The sequence below is a fragment of the Triticum urartu genome, chromosome 7A, assembly GCF_056163025.1.
Source record: "Triticum urartu cultivar PI428250 chromosome 7A, HENAU_Tu73, whole genome shotgun sequence".
Taxonomy (NCBI): Eukaryota; Viridiplantae; Streptophyta; class Magnoliopsida; order Poales; family Poaceae; genus Triticum; species Triticum urartu.
The window spans coordinates 738,032,755-738,054,817 of NC_141879.1; the positions used below are offsets into that span (position 1 = coordinate 738,032,755).

General features: G+C 40.0%; 1 pseudogene; it reads right to left on the minus strand.

Moving 5' to 3' along the window:
- The window catches only part of LOC125519559 (uncharacterized), a 68,017-nt pseudogene extending 46,757 nt beyond the window's left edge, over positions 1-21,260 (minus strand).
- Positions 21,261-22,063: the final 803 nt, after the last annotated feature.

A 22,063-nucleotide genomic window follows, 5' to 3' on the forward strand; every position in this document is an offset into this window, starting at 1 on the left:
GGTGGTTTTTGGTGATGTTAATTTTACATCCATTTTACATCATCTATTGGAGATGCTATTAGAATCCCACTTGAGATCAACGATGTATGTCTTATGTTGCTTCAGCCTTGACGTCTTACGGCTCACCGGAGCTGCTCCAACGACAGAACGATCTGTCACAACAGAGCAGTGCCCTGGACGCCGTCTACAGATTCCTCAGATCTTCCTCCACACCTCCGACATCCACCTCTGCCTCAACTGCTTCAGCGACCAACCCAATGATGCTGAGGTAGACACGGCTACGGCAAAGAGGTTATACACTTGTTGCATCACTTATTATTATACATTCACGTCGATCCATTAGGGCTATTTTGGTTCAACGGAAAAACATCGATCCACTAGTTGTTACCATCACTCTAAATTTCTGCATGCTCTACATAATCTCACCATATTTTTTCGTATGCATGTCAGATATTGTACACAGTCATGCTGAACATGTAGAGAAAAGAGAAGAGTTTTGCACGGCAATACAATGTCATGTAGACATCGCTCCATGGTGGGTTCAATGGCAAACCCTCCCCACCCCTCTCCAGATTGTAATCCATAGGAAGATATCTGTTCTAAGGCGGATTCGGACGCCGCTGACAACTCCTATTTACCCCCCAAGGTGTTTGCTCTACCTTGGCATGATGATGTTAGTCATATCATGCATATGTTGCCTTGTAGTGCCTACTTTTAACATCATATATGTCATCTGCTTAGTTTAGACATGTTCTGCAATGCCACCTGTTTAGTTTCTATATTATATATGGGAATTATGCAGTCTCATGTCTTTTAGCCAGCCATAATATATGTGAAATGTGCAATGCCATCCTGTTTAACCAGGCATCATATATTTGAATGATATCTTGCCCATCCTTTTCTTCATTACATTTCCATTTGTCGACAATGTTTGTACATTAAACTACTCTTCCTGTGAATCAGCCATTTGGGTGGGAGATGGAAAAATCTGGAGTGAAAACAAGGCCTTCAGAGCCGACAGTGCTACCTGTCGAAGCAGATCTCTTGTTAGGTCCCGATAGCTCCTTAGAGATGGATTCAGAGACAGATGACCAGTCCTATTCCCCCACTGAGGTGTATGCTCTAACTTGGCACGGTTATACTGCTCATATCATGCATACGGTGTCTTGCATTGCATAGTTTAGTCATCATATACACAATATTCAACACCATGTTCTTAGTTCAGACATCATATCGAATGCCCTCTGTTTAGCATATAAATCACATATATGAATTAAATGATGCGATCCTGATTACTTAGATAACATGTAGGTGAATTATGTCATGCGATCCTGTTTAGTTATTCATCATATATTTGAATTATGTTATGCTATGCTATCCAGTTTAGATAGACATCATATATGTGAAATTATGTCATGCTATCCATTTTAGTTAAACAATATATATGTAAACTATTTCATGCCCTCTTTTTTCCACACTATCTATTGCATCTGTCTCTCATACAATGTCTATACATTCAACTATGTTTCTTGTTTATCAGCCATTTGAATTGGAGCGGGTGATGCCAGTATCTAGCGAACTAAAAACACTGTTTTCAAATAAAACAGTGCTACCTCTTGGTGGAGATAGCACCCCGGTTGTACATGCACAAGAACCAGCCCTACCACACATAACCCAAACTCTCGCAGATTGTACCCCTACTACGATGGACAGAGAACCAGCTTCACCCATCTAACCCCAACCCCAGCCGATAGTAACCCAGTTCCTGTTGACACAGCACCATCTCCACCACAGAGCTCCCAAACAAGAGCAGTTAGTAAGGTGGCTCCACTGCCCATACGGCCAGTACTATCACGGCGAACCCCAACTCCACCAGTTAGTACGCCTATTCCTGTGGAGGAAGCACAACTAGCTAGTCGTAGTTTAGCATCTATCGCATTTGATGTTGTTAAATCATATGTGTGTATCTTCCCATCTTGGAAATATTATACTGAAGATGAAGGAAAATGCCAGTTGCAGGTGTTTGTCCAGGAGTTATGTGTAAGTAATGTTATTCATGGCAATTACTTTGCTTCGTCCCATACATCCTACCTCCATGATGGTTATAATACAGCAAGTTTTCCCATTTTTCTCTATAGAGAAGGACTGATTTGGAAACTCAGGATGAGGTAACCTGTGCTAATACCTCTGCTATCTTCAAGAATGCTTAGTGGCAGTATCGGAATTACCTGAAGAAAACATACTTCACCGGCAAAGAAACTCATCAAATTCCCTTGCGTTCTCCTGAGACACATTTACTGGACGATGACTGGGAACGCCTTGTTCTGTACTGGTCCCGAACCAAGAATGTGGTAAGGTCTATGAGCTCATTTTCTATTTTTAAGTATTATATTCTTGCGTCTTATTGTACTCTGTTCATGTAGAACAAGTGCCTAAACCTGAAGAACAATTGTTCTAATTTAAGATTCCATTGCTACCATAGGACATAGATATATGTTTGTTTGATGCTTTTATTATGTACTAGTACTTGGCAATAGAAGACTTGGTAGTTTAATCCTGTCCACCTTACTAATGAACTGGTTCACCGAAATGAGTTCCATATACTAGTACATGCTAAACTTGTTATGTGTCTACTTGTTTCTTCTTTTAGAATGCTGACAGAATATTGGGGAAGAGTGCCTTATTAAGCAACTGTAAAGGAATTAATGCAGATAAGGTTCAGGATAGTGACACATCTTGTCTTGGTTTAGTGTTGGAGTTACTGGCCACTACCGCTTGCACAAGCTATTCAAACTCACTGTTTGAATCAGTTCGGTTTCTTGAGTCTCGACTACAAGCTGAAAGACATCGATCAGCTGTGCTGCGACAAGAAGCAGAAGGACTGCGGAAGTCCCTGGAGCATTCAGATGCATACTTTCTGGTGCAACAACAAGCGTTGGAGGATTTTAGCGCCAAACAGGACAAAGCTAATCAGCTTGCTAAGCTTATTGCCAGTATGGTGGATACTCAGGATAACGTTTCTTGAGCTCTTCTGAAGTTGTTTTAGTTATGCTCTTGTTTTGCTGCCACGTTTATTTACACTGGTGGCCAATTTTGACGGCCAGTGTATATGATATGCTGCTTTATTCCCTATATTTGCACTGGCGGCGAACTTTGATGCCCAGTGGATGTAATATGTGTAATAGCCATGATAGCCTAGCGTTAGTTGCTTGCTTATTTATTTCCTTGTTGTCTTGTTTATTTGTTTGCTTGTAGTCATTGCAGTTCTTTTTCCGCGGTTAACTAGTGACTGCAATAACCTATTTTTTAAAACTTGGCCACAATAACCATGGGCTAATATTTACTGTAGTGACACTGGGCCTCCTACGGGCCGTAGAAACAGTGGGCGTTCTACGGGCCGTAGAAACAGTAGGCCTTCTACGGGCCGTATCATCAATGGGCCTTATACGGGCCGTATGATTGATTGGCCAAACATGGGCCAATAACAGGACGCATTATGGCCGTAAACGGGCTAGAGTTGCAATCGTCCGTTCATGGGCCAACCGTAACGGGCCATTGTTAATAGGCCGTATTTGATGACGCTATGAAAACGGCCCAACGTATTAACTGACCACAAACGGGCCGACCGTAACCACAGGCTGAATTTGGCCCACAAGCAGAAAATGACAGTAACGGGCCGTAAGTAAATGAATGCTGGAAATGAGCCTGATGTCTACTACACAACCTTCTTCTTGTAGACGTTATTGGGCCTCCAAGTGCAGAGGTTTGTAGGACAGTAGCAAATTTCTCTCAAGTGGATGACCTAAGGTTTATCAATCCGTAGGAGGCGTAGGATGAAGATGGTCTCTCTCAAGCAACCCTGCAACCAAATAACAAAGAGTCTCTTGTGTCCCCAACACACCCAATACAATGGTTAATTGCATGGGTGCACTAGTTCGGCGAAGAGATGGTGATACAAGTGGTATATGGATAGTAGCTAAAGGTTTTTGTAATCTGAAAATATAAAAACAGCAAGGTAACTAATGGTAAAAGTGAGCGTAAACGGTATTGCAATGTGTGGAAACAAGGCCTAGGGTTCATACTTTTGCTAGTGTAAGTTCCCTCAACAATGATAACATAATTGGATCACATAACTATCCCTCAACATGCAACAAAGAGTCACTCCAAAGTCACTAATAGCGGAGAACAAACGAAGAGATTATGGTAGGGTACGAAACCACCTCAAAGTTATTATTTCCAATCAATCCGTTGGGCTATTCCTATAAGTGTCACAAACAACCCTAGAGTTTGTACTAGAATAACACCTTAAGACACAAATCAACCAAAACCCTAATGTCACCTAGATACTCTAATGTCATCTCAAGTATCCGTGGGCATGATTATACGATATGCATCACACAATCTCAGATTCATCTATTCAACCAACACATAGGACCTCAAAGAGTGCCCCAAAGTTTCTACCGGAGAATCATGATGAAAACGTGTGCCAAACCCTATGCATAGGTTCATGGGCGGAACCCGCAAGTTGATCACCAAAACATACATCAAGTGAATCACGTGGTATCCCATTGTCACCACAGATACGCACGACAAGACATACATCAAGTGTTCTCAAATCTTTAAAGACTCAATCCGATAAGATAACTTCAAAGGGAAAACTCAATCCATTACAAGAGAGTAGAGGGGGAGGAGAAACATAAGATCCAACTATAATAGCAAAGCTCGCGATACATCAAGATCGTACCACCTCAAGAACACGAGAGAGAGAGAGATCGAACACATAGCTACTGGTACATACCCTCAACCCCGAGGGAGAACTAGTCCCTCCTCGTCATGGAGAGCACCGGGATGATGAAGATGGCCACCAGAGAGAGATTGCCCCCTCCGGTAGGGTGCCAGAACGGCTCTAGATTGGCTTTCGGTGGCTACGGAGGCTTCTGGCGGCGGAACTCCCGATCTATTGTCACCACAGGGCGCACCCCCTGCCTCGTGGGGCCCCCGTGGCTCCCCTAACGTGCTTCTTCTACCTATATAACTCCATATACCCTAAAACTTCCAGAACGCAGATTAGATCGGGAGTTCCGCCGCCAGAAGCCTCCGTAGCCACCGAAAACCAATCTAGACCCGTTCTGGCAACCTGCCGGAAGGGGCAATCCTTCTCCGGTGGCCATCTTCATCATCCCGGTGCTCTCCATGACGAGGAGGGAGTAGTTCTCCCTCGGGGCTGAGGGTATGTACCAGTAGCTATGTGTTTGATATCTCTCTCTCTCTCGTGTTCTTGATTTGGCACGATCTTGATGTATCGCGAGCTTTGCTATTATAGTTGGATCTTATGTTTCTCCTCCCCCTCTTCTCTCTTGTAATGAATCGAGTTTCCCCTTTGAAGTAATCTTATCGAATTGAGTCTTTAAAGATTTGAGAACACTTGATGTATGTCTTGCCGTGGATATCTGTGGTGACAATGGGATATCACGTGATTCACTTGATGTATGTTTTGGTGATCAACTTGCGGGTTCCGCCCATGAACCTATGCATAGGGGTTGGCACACGTTTTCGTCGTGATTCTCCAGTAGAAACTTTGGGGCACTCTTTGAGGTTCTATGTGTTGGTTGAATAGATGAATCTGAGATTGTGTGACGCATATCGTATAATCATACCCACGGATACTTGAGGTGACATTGGAGTATCTAGGTGACATTAGGGTTTTGGTTGATTTGTGTATTAAGGTGTTATTGTAGTATGAACTCTAGGGCTGTTTGTGACACTTATAGGAATAGCCCAACGGATTGATTGGAAAGAATAACTTTGAGGTGGTTTCGTACCCTACCATAATCTCTTCGTTTGTTCTCCGCTATTAGTGACTTTCGAGTGACTCTTTGTTGCATGTTGAGGGAGAGTTATGTGATCCAATTATGTTAGTATTGTTGAGGGAACTTACACTAGCGAAAGTATGAACCCTAGGCCTTGTTTCCACACATTGCAATACCGTTTACGCTCACTTTTACCATTAGTTACCTTGCTGTTTTTATATTTTCAGATTACAAAAACCTTTATCCACTATCCATATACCACTTGTATCACCATCTCTTCGCCGAACTAGTGCAACCATACAATTTACCATTGTATTGGGTGTGTTGGGGACATAAGAGACTCTTTGTTATAAACTTCTTGGTTTTGATCTAGAGGAAATTTATATGTATTGTGTGGTGAATTGTATTGAAAATCCTTATATTTCCAATTACATAAAGAAAAGGAAACAAATAGAGGATGAAGAGAATACTAATGAACGGGAAGAGACTTTCCAATATCCTCCTATTATTTCTTATGATGAATCAGGTAACGAGGAGGAGCCTCCTATTCATCCAATCTCATTAATAAGGAGCTCCAAAAAGAGGATTGAACCCACACATGATGTGGTGAAGAAGAAGAAAAGAAAAAGGAAGATAGGTAAAAAGATATCTCTTCCAAATAATGCTGCTCCTATTACTATTGTGCCTCATGAAAATATAATTGTGGAAGATAATGATACTTCTTATGATCTTGAAAATCTTTTTGGCACTTGCTTGGAAGAATATGATAATTGCTATACTATTGGTGATATTCGTACAATTAATGATGAGAGTGATTATGCTTATGATATGAAAAGGCCCAAGCTTGGGGATGCTATGTTTGATGAAGATGATGTCTTTGAGAATATATTTTCTGCAATTAATGTTTGTCCCAAGCTTGGGGATGCTATTTTATTAATGATGATATTTTTAGTCTTCCAAGTTTTGATATGCAAAGTTGTTATGATAAGAACAAAGTTGCTACTTATGATGATTATTGTGATGAAACTTATGCTATAAAGAGTAGTGATGATTATATTTATAAAACTTGTCATGATTATGAGTACCCTTTGTCTGAACATTACTCTTTTAATGTGGAAACAATTTATAGTATTCAAGTCTCTTATGATACTCCCACTATTCCGACTGAGAAGAAATTTGCTTATGTGGAGAGTAGTAAAAAATTCTATGCTTGTAGATCATGAAAAGAATGCTTTAGGTGCTGGTTATATTGTTGAATTCATTCATGATGCTACTGAAAATTATTATGAGGGAGGAATATATGCATGTAGGAATTACAATAATATCAAGTTTCCTCTCTATGTGCTTAAATTTTTGAAGTTATGCTTGTTTTGCCCTCCCATGCTAGTTGATTATTGTTCCCATAAGTTGTTTGCTCATAAAATACCTATGCATAGGAAGTATGTTATACTTAAATGTTCTAGTCATATTATTCATGATGCTCTCTTTATGTTTCAATTCTTATCTTTTAGGTGAGCATCATTGAAATCATCATGCCTAGCTAGGGGCATTAAACGATAGCGCTTGTTGGGAGGCAACCCAATTTTATTTTTGTCCCTTGCTTTTTGTTCCTGTTTAGTAATAAATAATTCATCTAGCCTATGTTTAGATGTGGTTTTATGTGTTTAATTATTGTTTGTGCCAAGTAGAACCTTTGGGAAGACTTGGGGAAAGTCTTGTTGATCATGCTGTAAAAAACAGAAACTTTAGCGCTCACGAGAACTGCTGTCATTTTTATTTGGAGAGTGATATTTAGTTAATTCCTTTTGCAGATGATTAATAGATAAATTCCTCAGGTCCATAAATGTATTTGAGAATTTTATGAGTTCCATAAGTATACGTTTGATCCATATTACTACAGACTGTTCTGTTTTTGACAGATTCTGTTTTTCATATGTTGTTTCCTTATTTTGATGAATCTATGGCTAGTAAAAGAGTTTATAAACCATAGAGAAGTTGGAATAAAGTAAGTTTAACACCAATATAAATAAATAATGAGTTCATTACAGTACCTTGAAGTGGTGATTTATTTTCTTATACTAACGGAGCTTACGAGTTTTCTGTTAAGTTTTGTGTTGTGAAGTTTTCAAGTTTTGGGTAAGGATTCGATGGACTATGGAATAAGGAGTGGCAAGATACTAAGCTTGGGGATGCCCAAGGCACCCCAAGGTAATATTCAAGGATAGCCAATAGCCTAAGCTTGGGGATGCCCCGGAAGGCATCCCCTCTTTCGTCTTCGTTCATCGGTAACTTTACTTGGAGCTATATTTTTATTTACCACATGATATGTGTTTTTCTTGGAGCGTCAATTTATTTTGTTAGGATTTGCTTGCTGTTATTTAGAATAATTTTTTGCATCTTTTATTTCAATAAAAATGGCATTGATAGCCTTTACTATTGAGGGAACTTACACTAGCGAAAGTATGAACCCTAGGCCTTGTTTCCACACATTGCAATACCGTTTACGCTCACTTTTACCATTATTTACCTTGCTGTTTTTATATTTTCAGATTACAAAAACCTTTAGCTACTATCCATATACCACTTGTATCACCATATCTTCGCCGAACTAGTGCACCCATACAATTTACCATTGTATTGGGTGTGTTGGGGACACAAGAGACTCTTTGTTATTTGGTTGCAGGGTTGCTTGAGAGAGACCATCTTCATCCTACGCCTCATACGGATTGATAAACCTTAGGTCATCCACTTGAGGGAAATTTGCTAGTGTCCTACAAACCTCTGCACTTGGAGGCCCAACAACGTCTACAAGAAGAAGGTTGTGTAGTAGACATCACCTCCTCGCAGGTCCCCCGACATGCACTCCAAGTCTTCTGGGCTTCTTTCCTTACAAAAATGAGTTCCGTGAAGTTTCAGGTCAATTGGACTCTGTTTGATTTTCCTTTTCTTCGAAACCCTAAAATAGGGTAAAAATAACAATTCTGGGCTGGACCTCCGGTTAATATGTTAGCCCCAAAAATAATATAAAAGTGGAAAATAAAGCCCAATATAGTCTGAAACATTAGATAATATAGCATGGAGCAATCAAAAATTATAGATACGTAGGAGACGTATCAGGCATCCCCAAGCTTAGTTCCTGCTCGTCCTCGAGTAGGTAAATGATAAAAAGAGAATTTTTTATGCGGAGTGCTACTTGTCATAATTTCAATGCAAATCTTCTTAATTTTGATATGAATATTCAGATTCGAAACATTCAAGACAAAAGTTCATATTGACATAGAAATAATAATACTTCAAGCATACTAACTAAGAAATTATGTCTTCTCAAAATAACATGGCCAAAGAAAGTTCATCCCTACAAAATCATATAGTTTAGTCATGTTTCATTTTCGTCACACAAGAATCCTCTCATCATGCACAACCCCGATGACAAGCCAAGAAATTGTTTCATACTTTAGTAATTTCAAACCTATAAACTTTCACGCAATACATGAGCGCGAGCCATGGACATAGCATTGTGGGTGGAATAGGATATAATGAGGGGGTTATGTGGAGAAGACAAAAAAGAGAAAGTCTCACATCAACGAGGCTAATCAATGGGCTATGGAGATGCCCATCGATTGATGTTAATGCGAGGAGTAGGGATGGCCATGCAACGGATGCACTAGAGCTATAAATGTATGAAAGCTCAACAAAAGAAACTAAGTGGGTGTGCATCCAACTTGCTTGCTCATGAAGACCTAGGGCACTTGAGGAGGCCCATTGTTGGAATATACAAGCCAAGTTCTATAATGAAAATTCCCACTAGTATATGAAAGTGATAACTCAAGAGACTCTCTATATGAAGAACATGGTGCTACTTTGAAGCACAAGTGTGGAAAAAAGGATAGTAGCATTGCCCCTTTTTTGGGCCTTCTTTTTTTTCTTTGTCATTTCTCTTTTTTTTGGTACAATGCTCTATTGAATGATGATCATCACACTTCTATTTATTTACAACTCAATGATTACAACTCGATACTAGAACAAAGTATGACTATATGGATGCCTCCGGCGGTGTACCGGGATATGCAATGAATCAAGAGTGACAATTATGAAAAAATTATGAATGGTGGCTTTGCCACAAATACTTATGTCAACTACATGATCATGCTAAGCAATATGACAATGATGAATGTGTAATGATAAACTGGATGGCGGAAAGTTGCATGGCAATATATCTCGGAATGGCTATGGAAATGCCATAATAGGTAGGTATGGTGGTTGTTTTGAGGAAGATATAAGGAGGTTTATGTGTGAAAGAGCGTATCATATCACAAGGTTTGGATGCACTGGCAAAGTTTGCGCCAACTCTCAATGTGAGAAAGGGCAATGCACGGTACCGAAGAGGCTAGCAAGGGTGGAAGGGTGAGAGTGCGTATAATCCATGGACTCAACATTAGTCATAAAGAATTCACATACTTATTGCAAAAATCTACAAGTCATCAAAAACCTCGGCACTACGCGCATGCTCCTAGGGGGATAGATTGGTAGGAAAAGACCATCGCTTGTCCCCGACTGCCACTCATAAGGAGGACAATCAAATAACACCTCATGTTTCAAATTTGTTACACAATGTTTACCATACGTGCATGCTACAGGACTTGCAAACTTCAACACAAGAATTTCTCAAATTCACAACTACTCAACTAGCATGACTTTGATATTATTACCTCCATATCTCAAAACAATCATCAAGCATCAAACTTCTCTTAGTATTCAATACACTCATAAGAAAGTTTTATTATATCCATCTTGGATGCCTAGCATATTAGGATTTAAAGCAAATTACCATGTTATTTAAGACTCTCAAAATAATCTAAGTGAAGCATGAGAGTTCATCTATTTCTTCAAAATAAAACTACCACCATGCTCTAAAAGATATAAGTGAAGCACTAGAGCATCGACAAACTACTCCGAAAGATATAAGTGAAGATCAATGAGTAGTTGAATAATTGTGCAACCATGTGAAGACTCTCTAACATTTAATAATTTCAGATCTTGGTATTTTATTCAAACAGCAAGCAAAGCAAAATAAAATGACATTCTAAGAATGGAAAACATCATGTGAAGAAGCAAAAACTTAGGATCAACCAAAACTAACCGATAGTTGTTGAAGAAGAAAGGTGGGATGCCCACCGGGGCATCCCCAAGCTTAGATGCTTGAGACTTCTTGAAATATTATCTTGGGGTGCCTTGGGAATCCCCAAGCTTGAGCTTTTGTGTCTCCTTAATTCCTCTCATGTCACGGTCTCCCTAAATCTCAAAAGCTTCATCCACACAAAACTCAACAAGGACTCGTGAGATAAGTTAGTATAAACCATTGCAAAACCTTATCATACTCTACTGTAGCAAATCCCTAAAATTATTATTCAACATTGCATACTAAATGCCTCTGCATATTTAATAGTCCTATCCTCAAATAGAATCATTAAAGAAGCAAACATGTGCAAACAATGCAAACATAACAGCAATTTTCCTAAACAGGATAGTCTGTAAAGAATGCTGCAACATCCATACTTCCTTAGCTCCAAAAATTATGAAAGAAAATTCCCACTGTAGTAAATTTATCATAGCTTAATATGAAAAAGGTTTCAACATTTTATCACATTCTGACTTTTCTAGGGAATTATTGCAACAGCGGTAAACTTTCTGTTTTCAAACAGCAACATGTATACTTGTAACATACGCATAGTAAAGGCTATCAATGCCACTTTTATTGAAATAAAAGATGAAAAACATTGTTTTAAATAACAGCATGCAAATCCTAACAAAATAAATTGACGCTCCAAGCAAAACACATATCATGTGGCGAATAAAAATATAGCTCCAAGTAAAGTTACCGATGAACGAAGACGAAAGAAGGGATGCCTTCCGGGGCATCCCCAAGCTTAGGCTCTTAGTTGTCCTTGAATATTACCTTGTGGTGCCTTGGGCATCCCCAAGCTTAGGCTCTTGCCACTCCTTATTCAATAGTCCATCGAATCCTTACCCAAAACTTGAAAACTTCACAACACAAAACTTAACAGAAAACTCGTAAGCTCCGTTAGTATAAGAAAATAAATCACCACTTCAAGGTACTGTAAAGAACTCATTCTTTATTTATACTAGTCGTCAACCCGTGCGTTTGCACGGGCTAGACATATATACAATTGTAAAGTAATTTGTCACTTGTAACCTGAAGTATTCGAAAGGAACATAATAATGGGAGCACATAAGAAAATAAGGTTGAGTGAAAATATAATAATAATGTGCGAGTACTGGTTATACACAAAGCAGTTTAGTTGTATTAGATCTTCGGCCCATGTACTCTGCCCTCATAATATTATATATCATATAGTTTTAGGATTATATTGATATAACATTTTGTATGTTATTTAATTACAAACATACTTTTAATCAATCTTCAAGGTAAATCCATAACAATTATATGGTTGTTTAACCTCGTAATTAAGAAGCACATTCTTGGACAAAAAGAATAGTAGATGAGAAATCACTATCAACCTTGGCTGCTGCAATAGTTGAATGCATGGTGTAAGTACTACCTTTGGTGAGAAAAATACTTTAGCCAGTCAAAAGACCTTCTTTTACTTTATATGTTAATGTTCTGTACATTAACAGGCCATCGTTTATATATTATTTTGCAATGCACCAAACTGCTATATTTTAAACAAAATTGTTTCGGAAATATGATCGGTTAGCAATATATGAATCTTATTTAGCATCGATGTATAGTAAAATTATAAAATAGGGATATCTCACATTGGCATTCTCTATAGATAAATATCTAGTAGATTGCTTTGATATTTTTTTCTGTAATGGACATGAAAATTTCGTCAATTAGCATACACAAAACGATAACATGCACACACAACAAATTAATATCTCGAGTAGCTTATAGGTACTCAAGTTAGAATAGACTTGATATGGAGTCTACAAAGGCATAGCCGCTGCACTACCATTTTTTGCAAAATAATCTCTTTAATTCGGATAACTAAATGTCTATATGGAACACCAACTCTTTCTTGTATCAGATATAGCACCAATGATACCTCAAGGTTCTTATTATTTTGTGAAATAATGGGATATTCAAGGTAGGGAAAGAAATTCAGTCTTACCTGATAGAAGGGAAGATGTGTTTTCCCTTTTTTCATCTCTATTGGGGATACGGATTTCTAGTGTGTATGAGTCTTACTGTACGTTCAAACTTACATACACAAAAAACAACTATATTCAATACAGACAGAAAACGAAAGCGATCTTGAACTATGCACTGCTGATCTGAATATTATGTGCAGTTTCTTCAGTTTTATTGATCTTTACATGTGAAATGCATAACTTAAAACCAACTGGAAAAAATCAGATGAAGAAATTGCGCAAAGATGGCTAGACTACCGCCGTTGGGGTGTTTGAGTATTTAGCTTGGACTACTTTCTTCTTGTCCGCATTGAGACCACGAAGCAATGCATCTCTAGAGGAAGGTGTGTCCAACAGTGACAGGGTAATGCTTTGACAATCAAAGACGCTAGATATATTGTGCTACAAACCTATGAAGATACTGCACCTGATCACTCCACCAGAGTTATTAAGAAAAAGAAAGGTAATATCATACATGGAGCCCTTCAATTATATGATGATGGATCAAGCTAGAAATGCAGGAATACATACGGAAGAGCTCATCAGCAAATGATTTTAATATTCAATCCTCCTTAAAGAATTTATTTGTAAGTGTATCAACTAAGTATATAAAAATACTCACAGATTCGTGCACCTCCAACTTTAAGTGTTTTCCACTGGCATTTCTCTCTCCCGTCTTTCTTAGCTGCAGTACTTGCAAGGAGACAACCACATTAGCTCCCTACTTAGCCGACTTCACAATGGTACTCCACTAATTGTTCAAGAGGTGAGCACGCGTAGGCAGTGACCATAAGAGACTTCAGCGTTGAATTAGAACAATCATTTGGAGTTTCTTCCTAACACAGCTTGGCGATGATTGAATTATAACTAATCTGCGTGTTTGCATGGCTCCCATGTAGAAACTTATGAAATGCCAGATTTGTCAATAATTGACATATGTTACTTGCGCACATGTGCCTGAATAAAATCGCACTGAATTTAGGCAGAATAAATATTGAAGAATCTAATATAGCTCATTACCTTGCTGGTACAATAATAGATTGGGCGATATATTAAAATACGTATACCTTAATTAAAACTGTATAAAATACAACTGAACCATAGAACTACAATTGATGTTTAGAAAATAAATCGATTAGACTTCCACATTAACACAATTCATCTACATCAAATTAGGATCCACAAAAAATGCACACGTTTCAGTTAATGTGGGAGATGTTTGGAGCGGAAGGTCCCAATTGTTGGCATGTAACTTAGATGATACATGAACCGAGTATAGATAGTACCATCTTAAGATGATGCTGCAGACTAGGCTCGATAGAATGCAAGCAAAAGCCTGAGTTAACATGGAAGATGAACAATACAGAAAGCCATGTCATGATATTTAAAGAATAAATTAAGCATGGGCAGCACATAGGAAGACGAAATCTGCAGAAACCTGGCTTAAGCTGTCGGCAATGCTGTAGCATCGACCCAGAGTCAAGAGATTACACACCTCCTTCGTCGATCCTCCAACCCTCCTGACAAGGGGAGCAACAACGTCTCCTAGACAATCCTCTCTGCAATCTCGTCCTCCTCCATCCTCTGCTTCAGATCTTCTCTGTAGACCCTCCTCAAACCGGGAGAAGCAGGAATGCACGAACTATTCTCCAATCTTTCATGGAGTCCAGCCACGCTAAAAGCAGCCAGCCAGCGGCCCCCTGTCCCCTCCACAATGCGTTGGTCCTTCAGGATAATGATGCCGCTGTCCTCCCTCTACCTCCTCTATACGTTAAATCGAGTGTTGAGCCGCATCAAAGTTTATCAGCAATTGCTTGATCTGATTACAAATACCTCCGAAGTAGCAGGAACGCACAGACTGTCCTCCAATCCTTCATCCAGTCCAGCCACGCTAAAAGCAGCCAGCCTGCGGCCCCCTCTTCTTTCCACAGTGCGTTGGTCCTTCAGTTTAGTTATGCCCCTGGCCTCCCTCTGCCTCCTCCAGATGTTAAATCGGGTGTTGAGCTGCATCAAAATTTAACAGTAATTGCTTAATCAGATTACAACACCTCTGAAGTAGTAGTTATTGTGTTCAGGCTTGTAGCCGCTGATATGAAGTAGTAGTTATTGTGCTCAGGCTTGTAGCCACTGATAATCCCCGTAGCTGTCACTACCTGGGAAAGCATGGGGATAACCTCCTGTTGGGTGCTGCAGCCCTGATAGTCCCAGCGCAGCAAGTCGTGAGGGAGCATGGCAAGATCGAGAGGATGTGGACTTCGTGGATGAGATAGAGAATACAACGGAGGATGAAAGGGAAGGAGAAGGCTAGGGAGAAAACTATAGCGTGAGGATTCTTTGGGGATGGATCGCTAGACCTGATTTGTTTTTCTACGGGTAACCTAGATTGGTTTTTAAAGCTAACGATAGATCGGTTTTTCTTACAGCCAGCCTAGATTTGTTTTTCTACGGGTAACTTAGATTGGTTTTTTACAGCTACTTTAAGTTTTCTTTTTCCTGGATTGCAAGGATTATATGGGTGGATCTACACCGTTATAACTCGGTCCCATCAGATGAACGGCCGGTAATTTCTAATTAATGTGATAATTTCTTGGGAGTCTGTAATTAGTATAGGTATAGATAGATAGATAGAATGGTGTTAAACCTACTGTATTCCAACTTCTCTATGGTTTATAAACTCTTCTACTATCCATAGATTCATCAAAATAAGTAAACAACACAATGAAAACAGAATCTGTCAAAAACAGAACAGTCTGTAGTAATCTGGAACAAACGTATACTTCTGGAACTCATAAAATTCTCAAATAAATTGCTGGACCTGAGGAATTTATCTATTAATCATCTGCAAAAATAATTCACTAAATATCACTCTCCAAATAAAATGGCAGCAATTCTCGTGAGCGCTAAAGTTTATGTTTTTGACAGCATGATCAACAAGACTTTCCCGAAGTCTTCCCAAAGGTTCTACTTGGCACAAACACTAATTAAACACATAAAACCACATCTAAACAGAGGCTGGATGAATTATTTATTACTAAACAGGAACAAAAAGCAAAAAGCAAAAATAATATTGGGTTGCCTCCCAACAAGCGCTAGCGTTTAACGCCCCTAGCTAGGCATGATGATTTCAATGATGCTCACATAAAGGATAAGAATTGAAACATAAGGAGAGCATCATGAAGAATATGACTAGCACATTTAAGTCTAACCCACTTCCTATGCATAGGGATTTTGTGAGCAAATAACTTGTGGGAACAAGAATAAACTTGCATAGGAAAGCAAAACAAGCATAACTTCAAAATTTTAAGCACATAGAGAGGAAACTTGATATTATTAAAATTCCTACTAGCATATATTCCTCCCTCATAATAATTTTCAGTAGCATCATGAATGAATTCAACAATGAAACAAGCACCTAAAGCATTCTTTTCATGATCTACAAGCATAGAAAATTTACTACTCTCCACGCACGCAAAATTCTTCTCATGAATAATAGTGGGAGCAAACTCAACAAAATAACTATCATGTGATTGAAAATTAAGATCAAGATGACAAGTTTCATGGTTATCATTATTCTTTAAAGCATATGTGTCATCACAATAATCATCATAGATAGGAGGCATGCTTTCATCATAATAAATTTGCTCATCAAAACTTGGGGGACAAAAAATATAATCTTCATCAAACATAGCTTCCCCAAGCTTGTGGCTTTGCATATCATTAGCATCATGGATATTCAAGGAATTTATACTAAAAACATTGCAATCATGCTCATAATTCAAATATTTAGTGCCAAACATTTTATAGATTTCTTCTTCTAGCACTTGAGCACAATTTTCCTTTCCATCATACTCACGAAAGATATTAAAAAGGTGAAGCATATGAGACAAACTCAATTCCATTTTTTTATAGTTTTCTTTTATAAACTAAACTAGTGATAAAACAAGAAACTAAAAGACTCGATTGCAAGATCTAAAGATATACCTTCAAGCACTCACCTCCCCGGCAACGGCGCCAGAAAAGAGCTTGATGTCTACTACACAACCTTCTTCTTGTAGACATTGTTGGGCATCCAAGTGCAGAGGTTTGTAGGACAGTAGCAAATTTCCCTCAAGTGGATGACCTAAGGTTTATCAATCCGTAGGAGGCGTAGGATGAAGATGGTCTCTCTCAAGCAACCCTGCAACCAAATAACAAAGAGTCTCTTATGTCCCCAACACACCCAATACAATGGTAAATTGTATGGTTGCACTAGTTCGGCGAAGAGATGGTGATACAAGTGGTATATGGATAGTGGATAAAGGTTTTTGTAATCTGAAAATATAAAGACAGCAAGGTAACTAATGGTAAAAGTGAGCGTAAACGGTATTGCAATGTGTGGAAACAAGGCCTAGGGTTCATACTTTCGCTAGTGTAAGTTCCCTCAATAATGATAACATAATTGGATCACATAACTATCCCTCAACATGCAACAAAGAGTCACTCCAAAGTCACTAATAGCGGAGAACGAACGAAGAGATTATGGTAGGGTACGAAACCACCTCAAAGTTATTATTTCTAATCAATCCGTTGGGTTATTCCTATAAGTGTCACAAACAACCCTAGAGTTTGTACTAGAATAACACCTTAAGACACAAATCAACCAAAACCCTAATGTCACCTAGATACTCCAATGTCACCTCAAGTATCCGTGGGCATGATTATACGATATGCATCACACAATCTCAGATTCATCTATTCAACCAACACATAGGACCTCAAAGAGTGCCCCAAAGTTTCTACCGGAGAATCACGACGAAAACGTGTGCCAACCCCTATGCATAGGTTCATGGGCGGAACCCGCAAGTTGATCACCAAAACATACATCAAGTGAATCACGTGGTATCCCATTGTCACCACAGATACGCACGGCAAGACATACATCAAGTGTTCTCAAATCTTTAAAGACACAATCCGATAAGATAACTTCAAAGGGAAAACTCAACCCATTACAAGAGAGTAGAGGGGGAGCAGGGTGCCGGAACGGGTCTAGATTGGCTTTCGGTGGCTACGGAGGCTTCTGGCGGCGGAACTCCCGATCTATTGTGCTCCCGGATGTTTTTAGGGTATATGGAGATATATAGGCAGAAGAAGTACGTCAGGGGGGCCACGAGGGGCCCACGAGGGTGGAGGGCGCGCCCAGGGGGGTGGGCGCGCCCCCTGCCTCGTGGCCTCCTCGCAGGTCCCCCGACATGCACTCCAAGTCTTCTAGGCTTCTTTCCTTCCAAAAATGAGTTCCGTGAAGTTTCAGGTCAGTTGGACTCCGTTTGATTTTTCCTTTTCTTCGAAACCCTAAAACAGGGTAAAAACAGCAATTCTGAGCTGGGCCTCAGGTTAACAGGTTAGTCCCAAAAATAATATAAAAGTGGAAAATAAAGCCCAATATAGTCCAAAACAGTAGATAATATAGCATAGAGCAATCAAAAATTATAGATACGTTGGAGACGTATCAGAGCCCAAGAATAAATGGGCTCTGAGAAGGCCGAAAGATAACATGGGCTGGAAACGGCTCAACGGAATAATGGGCCGTTAATGGGTATAAAGTGATACACTGTTCATTACGGGCCAGTTTCACCACGGGCCGTTAATGGGTGTAAAGTGATACACTGTTCATTACGGGCAAGTTTCACCACGGGCCGTTAATAGGCCAAGAGTTACATAGGGCCTCATATGGGTCGAAAGACGTCATGGGCCATACTTGGGCCAGAAGTGAAAACGGGCTGAAATCATATTGGATGGCCCAAATGACGCTACTGGGCCTAATTCGGATAGGGCGTAACGGGCCTTGGGTTAGCGGGTGATAACCCACAAGTATAGGGGATCGCAACAGTTTTCGATAAGTAAGAGTGTCGAACCCAACGAGGAGCTAAAGGTAGAACAAATATTCCATCAAGTTCTATCGACCACCGATACAACTCTACGCATGCTTGACATTCGCTTTACCTAGAACAAGTATGAAACTAGAAGTACTTTGTAGGTGTTGTTGGATAGGTTTGCAAGATAATAAAGATTACGTAAATGAAAAGTAGGGGCTGTTTAGATAAAAGAAAAAAATAAAGTAAATATAGCGAGTGTGGAAAAGTGATGGTAGGAGTTGCGAAATTGTCCCTAAGCAATTGACTACTTTACTAGACCGATAGCAAGTATTATGTGGTAGAGGCCACTGCTAGCATGTCATCCCTTACTTGGAATTCTATGCACTTATGATTGGAACTATTAGCAAGTTTCCGCAACTACTAATGTTCATTAAGGTAAAATCCAACCATAGCATTAAGATATATTGGTCCCCCTTCAATCCTGTATGCATCAATTTCTATGCTAGGTTGAAGCTTCTGTCACTCTTGCCCTCCAATACATAGTCCTATCAACATATAACTAACCCTAGGGTGTGATCCACGCGCGCAATCATATGATGGGCACCAAAGGACAACAACATAACCACAACAAAACTAAATCAATCATAGCAAATAATCAACCACCGATAGGACAACAAAAAACTACTCAGACATCATAGGATGGCAACACATCATTGGATAATAATATGAAGCATAAAGCACCATGTTCAAGTAGAGGGTACAACGGGTTGCGGCATAGTGGACCGCTGTATATAGAGGGGGGAAGGTGATGGAGATGTTGGTGAAGATGGCGGAGGTGTTGGTGTAGATTGCGGTGATGATGATGGCCCTCGGTGGCACTCCGGTGCCACCAGAAGCGAGGGGGAGAGAGCCCCCCTCCTTCTTCTTCTTCCTTGACCTCCTCCCTAGATGGGAGAAGGGTTTCCCCTCTAGTCCATGGCCTCCATGGCACGGGAGGGGCGAGAGACCCTCCGAGATTGGATCTATCTCTCTGTTTCTCTCTGGTTCTGCGTTCTCTTCTGGCTCTGTTTCACCGTTTCGTATATATATGGAGATCCATAACTCCGATTGGCTTGAAACCTTCGCCGTGATTTTTTCCGAATATTAGCTTTCTTGCAGCAAAAGAAGAGCGTCAACCACCTTACGGTGGGCTCACGAGGGTAGGGAGCACGCCCTAGGGGGGGGCACGCCCCCCTGCCTCGCGACCACCTCGGGCACTGGTTCGCGTTGATTTTCCTTCCGAATTTTCCATATTTTCCAAAAATAAGCTCCGTCCGTTTTTATCTCTTTTGGACTCCGTTTGATATGGATATTCTGCGAAACCAAAAACATGCAACAGACAGGAACTGGCACTGGGCACTGGATCAATATGTTAGTCCTAAAAATAATATAAAAAGTTGCCAAAAAGTATATGAAAGTTGAATAATATTGGCATGGAACAATCAAAAATTATAGATACGACGGAGACGTATCAGCATCCCCAAACTTAATTCCTGCTCGTTCTCGAGTAGGTAAATGATAAAAAAGATAATTTTTGATGTGGAATGCTACCTAGCATAATCTTGATCATATGTCTAATCATGGCATGAATATTAAGACACGGGTGATTCAAAACAATAGTCTATCCTTTGACATTAAGACAATAATAGTTTAAGCATACTAATAAAGCAATCATGTATTTTCAAAATAACATGGCCAAAGAAAGTTATCCCTACAAAATCATATAGTCTGGCTATGCTCCATCTTCACCACACAAAATATTCACATCATGCACAACCCCGATGACAAGCCAAGCAATTATTTTATACTTTTGACGTTCTCAAACCTTTTCAACTTTCATGCAATACATGAGCGTGAGCCATGGACATAGCACATAAACACGCCTGTGCAGTCTCCATGGTTGTGGACTGGTGGTAAATATCAGAACATGCGTGCGGATAACAGGGTTACAAATGTACAACTAGTTACCCCAAGAGAACATAAGGAATCCATCACTGGAGCCTTTGCGACAATTTTGAAAATGGTGTTCGGAGCCCAGGAGGAAATGTCAGATCTACTGATGGGCAAAGGTATCACGAACGATGACAAGTGTAGTGGGCCACCTGTGGCCATTGATAATGGGGAGCGATGACTGGCGGCCGTGATGCTCACGCAAGAATGTGGGTGTCGATGTCAAATTGCTTCATCACATGGTGATGGCATGAAAACAGTCGACGTCCCTTGCCGGCAACCTATGAGTATTTTTTTCAATGATCTTCTCAGGAAGGGTCTCGAGCAGTGTCGCGCCTCTACAACCCAAAACCACTGCCTCATTCGTTAGGAGGGGGTAGGACGACGTAGGCGACAGCGACAGGAAATAGTTCAAGGCATGGCCGCTGGCGGTCATCGGAGCAAGTGGCAACCAATATGACAATCTTGGTTAGTCCCATGCATGTTGCATTCTCTATTTGTCACCCCTGATGATTAGGTTTTTTGTGGCTAGATTTTCTCTTAGTCTGGGATGCATATTAGATAGGTTTAGGTTACTCGTTTCCAATTCTAAGAAGTATTGTGATGAGGTGACTGTACTTGATCATTGTGGGGGGACGATGCTTCGGTGCCTTAAGGCACCTACCTTTGTGTCTATAACATATGGGCCCAATAGGTGGCTGGCCCACATGTCAGTGACCCAAAGGCAGGTGCCTTTAAGGCACCGAAGCTGCGTCCATTGTGGGGTGTTCCCATTGAATAAATTATAGGAGGAACTGTTGCCGTATAATATGAAATCAATTTTGTTTTTCTTCAGCACTATCATATACGACCTTAAGTATGAATGATTCTGTGGATCAGAATAAAATTGGTGAAAATACATGGCTTCACTAACTCTGATGCACGTACATATCAACATACCTAGCCAAGAATGAACTTGGTAAATCATGTTTTAGAAGTTTCCTTTCTCGTATTAGCAAATATTTTGACCGGTAGAGAGTTAGTATGTGTTTCCTGAGCTTCTCTGGTGTGATCATGTCGAGCCTGGCCGGTCGACGGGGAGAAGCTAGGGTGAGCTGGTTTGCCGTGTAGAAAACAATCCGAAAAAACCTGGCAATTTGCCATTCTAGCTGGAGCTTACAATTGGGATCCATCGATCAGAATGCTCACAAAATTTTAAACAGGGTAAATTGCGGCAATACTTTTGGTAAATGGGGTGAA